General features: G+C 34.3%; 1 non-coding gene across 1 annotated transcript; it reads left to right on the top strand.

Moving 5' to 3' along the window:
• The first annotated feature begins 4,348 nt into the window (after window positions 1-4,348).
• On the top strand, window positions 4,349-4,421 carry LOC123324757. The gene has a single exon (XR_006540023.1). It is a non-coding gene; the product is annotated as a small nucleolar RNA SNORD56 (small nucleolar RNA).
• The last annotated feature ends 5,703 nt before the right edge of the window (window positions 4,422-10,124 follow it).

The following is a 10,124-nucleotide window of genomic DNA, read 5'->3' as shown; positions in this document are numbered from 1 at the left end:
ATACTGGTGGGTGTAATAATCAAAGCTTTTTATCCATTTTTTCATTTATTTTGTTTTACTTGAAGATGTATGATTTTACATTTGAATGATGCCTTAGTGTTTCAAATTAGCTTCATGGCAGTAATTGATCTAATTCTATAATTTACCTATTTTGGTGGAGCAGACACTTGTGATGATTTGCCAGCTCAGAATTGCTTCCTCACTTCTAGATATAAAGCTAATTGTGGTAGAATGATTAATTTTCCCCAATGTTTACTTCCTCACTGTTAGAGAATTGGGTGTCCAGGCTCTTTACAGTTTTACATTGGAGTGCCTTTGACTGCAGTACACAGAATATATTTCCCTATCCCATTCGTGTTGCCCTTGGCCATAGGATTTGATTTGGTCATTAGAATGTTAGACAGTGTGATGAAAATAGATGTTTTAGATGTGCTTGGGTGATTTGGTTGGGACTCTTTTAATTCTGCCATCTTATACTTCTGCCATCTCTATGAGAACAGCATATTCTTGCCACTAGTGCCAGAATGAGATATGTGGAATAGAACTCTACCAGACTCACAGCCTGAAGCTAATTTCATCCTGCCCACTGAGCAAAGAACAAGAAAAATAAATATTTGTTGTTGTAAATCACAAAGTTTGGGTGTTGTTTGCTATGCATCTTTAATGTAACAGAAAACTGATTAATAAATTTATAAGATTGGGACTTCAGTGGCAATGTATGTATTATGAAACTACATCCTTTCTTTGATGATTGTTCGAGGTATGAAAATCCCACTCCAAGGAAGGCTTAGCACCAAAAAAGAAAACAAGAAAGCTATAGGTGACAATTAGGTATCATCTATTATAAAAGTTAGTAACTTGCCTGCTTACCATATAAAAGTTAACAACTTGCCTGCTTACCATACACATCCCATACACACAAAACCAAGAACCCCACACAATCAAGGACATCCACATATGAAGAAAATATTACAAAATAATTAATTAATTAAAAAACCTGAGGACTTCTGCTTCTGATAAAAAGGAGTAAAATTTTTCTTTTCCCCCCACTAAATACAACTATAAATCCAGGATATTATATGTAAAACAAACATAAGAAGATTCTGAGAGGCGGAGAGAAGGCAGAGTGACTAGACATCAAAACTTGAGGAATGGCATGATTATTAGTTCCTGGTTTTTCTTTTTACCACATATTTCACAGACTTGGGATGGAAGAAACTACCACCTTAAGAACACCCACACATGCAGACAAAAAAAAAAAAAAAGCTCCAAAAGTCTACATCTCTAGCCAAAGATCCAGAAAAGGGACAGACTTACAAAACAGAAACTTTTAGGGAAAAAAGCAGCTTTACTGTAGCTAAATAGCATAGAAAAAACAACGGTCTTACTCCCAACCATGATACCAGAGTCCAAGCGGGAGCTTAGATTTCCAGCATCACTGTGTTGTGAGGAAGCTTCCCAATTCCCCTTGTGGGGTGATGTGAAGGAAGGCCAACTAGGGAGCCATGTCTTCCATCCCTAAGAGGCAATAATAAGGCCACCCTTGATTGTATGGGGATTATGCAAGAAGCTTAGATTTCCAAACCAATTTGTCAGTAATGAGGCACTCCTCCTCCCTGCTGTTAACATCAGAAAAAGCGAAGGAGAGAAATATAAATACCATATGATTTCACTCATATGTGAAATTTATGAAACAAAACAAACAAGCAATAGGGCAAAAAAGAGAGAGAGGCAAACCAAGAAACAGACTCTTAACTATGGAGATCAAACTGATGGCTACCAGAGAGGAGGTGCGTCTGGGGGTGGGTTAAATAGGTGATCAGGATTAAGGAGTGCACTTGTGATGAGCACCAGGTGTTGTATGGAAGTGTTGAATCACTACATTGTACACCTGAAACTAATATAACATTGTATGTTAACTAAGTGCAATTTAAATAAAAACTTAAAAAAAAAAGGCAAAAAAAATTTTAAAAAAAGAAAAGGCCAAGGAAGAGTCAAAAACTTTACCTCTAACGATGGACTCCGAAAAACAAACTGAGGGTTCTAGAGGGGAGGGGGGTGGGAGGATGGGTTAGCCTGGTGATGGGTATTGAGGAGGGCACATTCTGCATAGAGCACTGGGTGTTATGCACAAACAATGAATCATGGAACACTTCATGTAAAACTAATGATGTAATGTATGGGGATAAACATAAGAATAAAAAAATTTTAAAAAAATTTAAAAAAAAAACAAAAAACTTTACCTCTACGCATGAGTTACGAAGCCATTTTCCCCTAACGTATCAGTGGAATGTAGGGATGATGCAATACTAACCTTTCCAGCCAAAGGGATATTACTGAAGGCGTAATGAGGAGCCAGGGACCTACATAACAAAGAGCATCCTTTTTTTGCCCCTCCCTCTCATTGTGCTCTCTCTCTCAAATAAATAAACAAAATCTAAAACAAAACAAAACAACAACACAAAAAAAACAGAAAAAAACAATTACTTGTCATACAAATAACCATAAAGATCTCAAACTGAATGAAAGAATACAATCAATAAAGGCAACTAGGCTGATGAAAAGGTTAGATTATCCAACAAAGATTTTAAAGCAGCCATCATAATAATGTCATGATGAGGAAGTACAAAAAGTTCTCAAAATAAATGAAAGAAAATTGTCTTGGCAAAGAAATAGTATGTCAACAAAATAAAATAGCTGGTTAAAAAACATAAAACTCAGTGGATAGACCCAACACCAGAATGGAGGAGACACAGCAAAAAATCTGTGAACTTGAAAATAGAACAGAAAGACTGAAAATAAAATGAACAGAGCCACAAGGACCAGTGGAACTGTAACAGAAGTTCTAAGATTTGTGTCATTGGAGTCCTAGAAGAAGGGAAAGAGGATGTTTTTACACAAATTATTCAAAAGACTAATGACTGACAATTTGCCAAATATGGCAAAACACTTAAACCTACAGATTCAAGAAGCTAAGCAAACGCAAGAATAAATTCAAAGGAATCCACACTAAGATACAGCATATCAAACTTTTGAAAACTAATGACAAAGAAAAAAATCTAGAAAGCAGTGAGAGAGAAATGACACCTTACCTATAAGGGGAATATAATTCAAATGACAGGGGATTTCTCATTAAAACCCATGAAGGCCGAGGAAGTGGCACAACATTTTTCAAGTGTCAACTCAGAATCCTATAGCAAGCAAAAATATCCTTCAGGATTAAGAGGAAATCAAGACATTCTCACAAGTTAAACTAAGGGATTTTTCCCCCTGTGGACCTACCCTAGAAAATGGTTAAATAAAACTCTCTAAACAGAAAAGATACAATATAATAAGGAAAGTTGAAACTTGAGGAAAGAAAAAAGTATGGTAAACAAATTTATGGTTAAATGCAGTAGATGTTCCTTCTCTTCTTGAGTTGTTTAAGTTTTGTTTGACTGTTGAAGCAAAAGTAATAACATTTCTTGGTGTGTTTGCAAATGTATATAGAGGAAGTATTAAAAATATTTATATTATAAATGGAAAGGGTAAACTGACATAAAGGGATTAATGTTTCTATACTTCCTTGAACTGGTAAAACAGCACCAGTGGACAGTGTATATATGTATACAGTATGTAATGCAATCACTATAAAAGCTATACAAAGTGTCAAAGAGAAATTGCCCTAGACACTGGTTAAAAATGACAAGGAAGGGTTTTTTCAAGACTCTTCCAATAGGGAGAGAAACTAATTCAGTAAGGGAGATAAACTGATTCCATTCATGTCGAAACAAAAAATAAGGGAGCTTTTAAGCAATTGTGTGAGCTAGTAGGAAAGTACTGCAGGTTGTTAGGGAGACACACAGAAGAAAGGAACAAAACAGACAACCAAGAAACATTTCCATACAAATGCCCCTAACAGATTTTTGGCAAAAGTGTAAAAAAAAAAAAAAAACTCAATGGAAGCAAGGTAGCCTTTTCAACAAGTGCCACTGGAGGACTTAGACATCTGTAGATAAAAGAGTAGACATAAATCTAAAATTTTATACAAAAATTGGATAACAGACTGAATATAAATGTAAAATGCGATATGAGCAGTATACAAATTTTAGAAAGAAAACACAGAAGCAAAACACCTGTATTTGGGACTTAGACTTTACAACAAAAACACAATCTATAAAAGGAAAAAAATGCATGCATTGGACATCATAAAAATTAAAAATTTTGCCATGTGAAGGACCCTTTTAAGAAGATGAAAAGACAAGCAATACACTGGAATAAAGTATTGATAGTCAAGTATTTGACAAAAGACTAGTATCTAAAATGTGTAATGAAGTCTCAAAAATCAACAGTGAAAATAGAGAAAAAACTACAATGATGGCAATATTTTTTTTGTTAACAGCAGTTCCCCTAGTGAGTGTTGATACTTTGGGTCTGAGTGAAGAAAAAAGAGGGAAAAAAAGGAGATTAAAGAAAGAAGAAAAAACCCCACAAACAAACCAATTAGAAGATAAGCATAGCCATGAAGAGAATTTTCACCAAAAAGAACATATTGGTGTTAAAAAAGCACATGAAGGGGCGCCTGGGTGGCTCAGTCGTTAAGCGTCTGCCTTCGGCTCAGGTCATGATCTCAGGGTCCTGGGATCGAGCCCCGCATCGGGCTCCCTGCTCGGCAGGAGGCCTGCTTCTCCCTCTCCACCCCCCCTGCTTGTGTTCCCTCTCTCGCTGTATCTCTCTCTGTCAAATAAAAATCTTTAAAAAAAAAAAAAAGCACATGAAAAATTGTTCAACAACATTAGCCATTAAGCCATTAACCACAATTGGATACCCCTACACACCTCTCAGAATGGCTTAATTAAATCCTTGGGATAACATCAAATGTTGGCAAGGATGTGGAGAAACAGGATCACTCATATACTGCTGGTGAGAATGTAAAATTGTGCAGCTACTATGGAAAATAATTTGAGAGTTTGCATTTAAAAAATCAATGTTAATGATAATATAATAATAATGATAATAACAAGTTACTACTATATGACTTAACAATTGTACTCCTGGGCATTTATTCCAGAGAGAAGAAAATTAGACTTACACAAAAACTTGCCCATGAACATTTATAGCAGCTTTATTTGTAATAGCCAAAAACTTAAATCAACCCAGATGTCCTTTGACAGGTGAATGATAAACACACTATGGTACATCCATACCATGAAATACTGTTTAGCAATTGTTATGGGCTCAGCCATATCCCTCCCACAATAATATGTCGAAGCTCTAAACCCCAGTACTTCAGAATGCACCCATATTTGGAGATAGTTCCTTTAAAGAAATGAGTAACGTAAGTTAGACTATTAGAGTGGCCCCTAGTCCAATCTGACTGGCCTCTTTATGAGATGAGGAAATTTGGACAAATAAAGAGACAGTAGAGAAAAGACCACGTGAAGGCACAGATAAGGCAGCCATCTGCAAGCAAAGGGAAGAGACCTCAGAAGAAACCAAATCCACTGACGATATGTTTGGTAGAAAAATAATTTTAAAATTAGAATTATTTATGGAACTATACTATTCGTCAAATGTGTTGGCAGAAGTAATTAAGTGATTTGGTTGGAAGATTTACTTCCCATGACTGTTTCTGAGAAGTACATGATTTCAGCAGTACCAAAGAGTAAACAGAGAAAGAAGAGAAGCTCAGGTCCAGGAAACTGTTTCTAAACCAGAAGAGAAGCGAGGGGGAGTTCCAGATTTCAGACGTGTGGTGTGCTTAGAGAGGTTCCAGTCCTAACAGGAGCAGGAAGAGACAGGTCCTAGAGTTAAATAAAGGCCTGTGAGAAAAATGGAACTCAGTAGACCAAATCATATAATGAAAAGTTTGAGAAAAAAAATTGATAAAGGTAAATAATATAAGTCAATTTGAAATTTTAGGGAGAAAAGAGCTGCAGTATTGAATAGTGTTTAAAAGCATGGGATATTGAGCTAGGCTGCTGACTTCAACTACTGGCTCTGCACTTATTAGCTATGAGAAATTAGGCAAGTTTTCTAAATTCCCTGTGTGTCAGTTTCCTCACATGTAAAAAATAAATAGTATTGATAAAAATAGTACTAGTCTACAGATTATTTTGAAGATGAAATAAGTTCATCAATTTGTAGCATATTGAAAAATGGCTGGCATAAAGCAAGGGCTAAATAAATTTAGCATTACAGTTATAGGGACTGTTGATTATACAAGAAAAGAAATGACTGTGCAATAAATTATGAATTATATTTTAATTTTAAAATTTAGAATTTAAAATTTAAATTTTAAACTTTATCATTCTATGGATAAGCATGCAAGAATATTCATGGTCTTCCATGTTTTATCTGCAAATAAATATAATAGACATAGTGAAGTTCAGGACCATTGTAGATAGTTTTCATTCTATAATTGTTTAAAATAGAGTCCACTCTAAAAAATGTCTCTTGAGTTTCAAATTTGAAGATGGCATTTTTTTTTTTTGAGCCCAACGTGGGGCCTGAACCCAAGATCCCGAGATCAGGACCTGAGCTGAGATCAAGAGTTGGACACTTAGCTGACTGAGCCACCACACACCCTTGAAGATGACTTTTGACTTTTATCTCTGCATCCTTAGTTCCCCCCCACATTCTTTAAATTTCACTTTTAGTAATCTGTGTTTTTCCTCTTATGCAAATAAAGGAAAGAGACCTAAATTTGAAGAAAATACTGTCATAAACATCAACAATGTAAAAGTAAATAGATATAAAACAGTGAAATATTATTATACATTGAAGGATAAAGATTACAAGTAGAATTAATAAAAGTAGAGGTCTTAAAATATCATTATATTATTCACATTCTATTAGAGAAAAATTAAATATTATGATTTGAAAATATAATAGATATTATCAAAAGCACCCTTGAGAGAAAAAAAGTGGAAGAAAAATAGAGTGCATAGGGAAGGGAAAAGGTAAATTTGTTGGGATAAATAATATTAAATTTTAAATAATATAATATAGAAATTTGTCTGAATATGAGGGGTGAGTGAAGTTATCCATTAATGAAATGGTAATATTGAAAATAATATCCAAATTTGCAAGTGGAAATAAGAGAATGATTAGAAATTTTATCAATCTAGAAAATGTACAGAGAAAATGTAACAGTAAGCTAAATTAATTATTCAAAATAAAGATTAAAAGGATGAAGACAGATATGGCAATCATTTAAAGTGTGAATAAAATAAACCTTTCTTTTATTTATTTATTTTTTTAAGATTTTATTTATTTATTTGTCAGAGAGAGACACAGTGAGAGAGGGAACACAAGCAGGGGGAGTGGGAGAGGGAGAAGCAGGCTTCCCGCCGAGCAGGGAGCCCAATGCGGGGCTCTATCCCAGGACCCTAGGATCGTGACATGAGCCGAAGGCAGACGCTTATCAACTGAGCCACCCAGGCGCCCCTAAACTTTTCTTTTAAAAAAAGATTGTCAGGTAGGGTTAAGAGAACCATAGAGAACTTTATTAAATTTATAACCAACAAAAACAATAACAATGACTGTACTCATGAGGAAAGACATACTAAAAGAGTGAACTAAGAAGTAATAGACAAATGCAAAGGAAAGGAAAATAGAAGTGGCAATATTAATTTTGGACCAGATGGAATGCAATGTTAATAGCAAATAATATGATTAAAATTATAAAGTCATTCAAGGCACACTTCACAAATAACATAAATGATCAAATTCTATGTGTAAGCAATATAGCAATTTAATATGTAAAAAAAAAACTACTAGAAATGCAAGGGGACCCTAATTAAAAAGAGATGTAATAAAACAAAAAAAAATGTGAGAGCATGAAGGATATTTAAAAACTATATACCAGGAACTAATTAATATGATTGCATACGAAGCTTTACTGTACAAGAAGAGATATGTGTGTGCATGTGTGAATGTATGAGTATCTTTGAAATATTTTCAAAATTAGTCATGCATCAACTGTTGTAATACAATTCAATTAGAGATAACTTTTTTTTTAAGATTTTATTTATTTATTTGACAGAGAGAGAATGAGAGAGAGAGCACATGAGAGCGGGGAGGGTCAGAGGGAGAAGCAGACTCCCTGCCGAGCAGGAAGCCCGATGCGGGACTCCATCCAGAGACTCCAGGATCATGACCTGAGCCGAAGGCAGTCACTTAACCAACTGAGCCACCCAGGCGCCCCTAGAGATAACTTTTAATTACAACAATTGTGGTTGCATGAAATGTGTTCAGCCTTATTATGTTACACATTCATTTTATTTTTTGGCATTATATGATCAAATTTTCTTTAAAGTAGTAGATAAATCTTTGTACCCTATATCCAGGAAGGAATAAAATAGTCTTTGGGGCTGCAGGTATGAAGCTATCAATGCACTGAGTTTTCTTTCAAAAAATATGTATTCAATTATTCTGAAATTTTTGAAAGGTAATAGGATTTTTAAATAAAGTCTAATTTATCAATATACTAATAGTGAAAATCTTAATTGGATTAATTGAAAAGAACTGAAATTCCTACCACCACAATAGATAAAACAGTAAATCTAGGGTATTATATAGTGTGTAAGTAGAAGCATAAATCACTAAAAGATTCATTTATTTTGAAAAGAAAAAAGAATGGGGGGAAATAATACTTTTGGGCTATAGTGTCCAATTGAGAGAAAAAGCCAGTATTGCCAAGATTCCTATGTGAGGCTTAACTGTTCAAGGCATGATTAGTAAAAGCAAAGCTTGAACTGAGGGGATAAAGGTGAGTGTAGAAAAGTGAAAGAAATCGCAGGAGGTTGTGCTGCAAACAATTGCTCAGAAATAGCAAAGCACCAAATAAATGGTAATGAGATTATAGGCTCAAAAATTAAAGAAAAAAGATAAACTGGAGAGAGTTGAAAGAATTTGGAACAAAGAAGCTTTATTCTCATAGTTGAACCTGAGAAATGTGACACCTTTCTATTCATTATTAAAAAGCCAATGATTTGTAGAATCTTTATTGAAATTTGAGATTCTCTGCATTATTTTTAGAAATGTCTTGTTTTCCACAAATGATTCTAAATAAAAAGGCAGCTTACATTAACATCTATCTAAGGATATTTTTCTTATTTCATATAAAAGAGAGGCCAATATAATTGCTTCCATGGCATTGATTAAATTAACCATGAAAATATAACTATTCAGCTGTATTTAATTAACAGTGAACTCTCCATATTCTCCAGTAAAGCTGATTGTGCTAAGTAAGAATAACAATATAAAGGATGAAATAATGTAAGAAACATTTAAACTGCAAGTTTATAAGTCAATAAAACCCCACAGAGATAACCAGACAGGTATAGCAAGTACAGACGTTAGATAGTATGAAGCTGGAAATAAATGAGCATCTGATTCATGAGAGTGACTCCAGTTGACTATCAGACCAGAAACTCTCAAATGCCTCCCAAAATTTATCAATATTTTCCCTTTTCTACAAATGATTTAGAGTTATATGAAATGCAATGTAATCATGCTTTAGTCATTAACCTTTAATCTCTTATGTGTTACACTGTCCACTGAACTTTTACTTCTATTTAAATAGGGTAAAGTTGACAAAGGAGGAAAAAGAGATAGATATAAAGATGTCATTCTTTAGTTGATCAGTGTCTATTGTGAATCAATGCTGTGGCATTATTAATCAATTAGTAATCAAATTTAGGATGAAGATGTGGTTAGATGTGGCATTACCATGCTTCCATTTCTTCGACGCATTGTTTAAATCAAGTATCACTAAAATATTTGATCATCAAATGGATAACTGGAAGTAATTTTAAGGTTCACTGTATGGCTAAGTGTTCAGACATGTTGCTTGAGATCCTAGGCATTCAGAAGCTCAATTACATTGCACACAAAATCAGCATGGGGAAGAATGCTGTATATGTTTATATTATTGCTTTTTGTTATTTCAACTTTTTACTCCTTTTCTCTAATAGGTTTACACAAGTATACCCTTTGCAAGATGACTTAGCTCCCTCTAGAGTGAAACATAACTCTTCTCTTATTGATATTAAATTCAGCTATGCTATATGTTTTCAAAAATAGAGTGCTAGAGGATACGACACAGGCAGAGGCTGTAATGTTTTTCAGAGTTTCGCTTG

Source organism: Neomonachus schauinslandi, chromosome 4 (assembly GCF_002201575.2).
Source record: "Neomonachus schauinslandi chromosome 4, ASM220157v2, whole genome shotgun sequence".
Classification (NCBI taxonomy): domain Eukaryota; kingdom Metazoa; phylum Chordata; class Mammalia; order Carnivora; family Phocidae; genus Neomonachus; species Neomonachus schauinslandi.
Note: the sequence above shows the minus strand (reverse complement) of the source record. Positions and strands in the feature narration are given on the sequence as shown.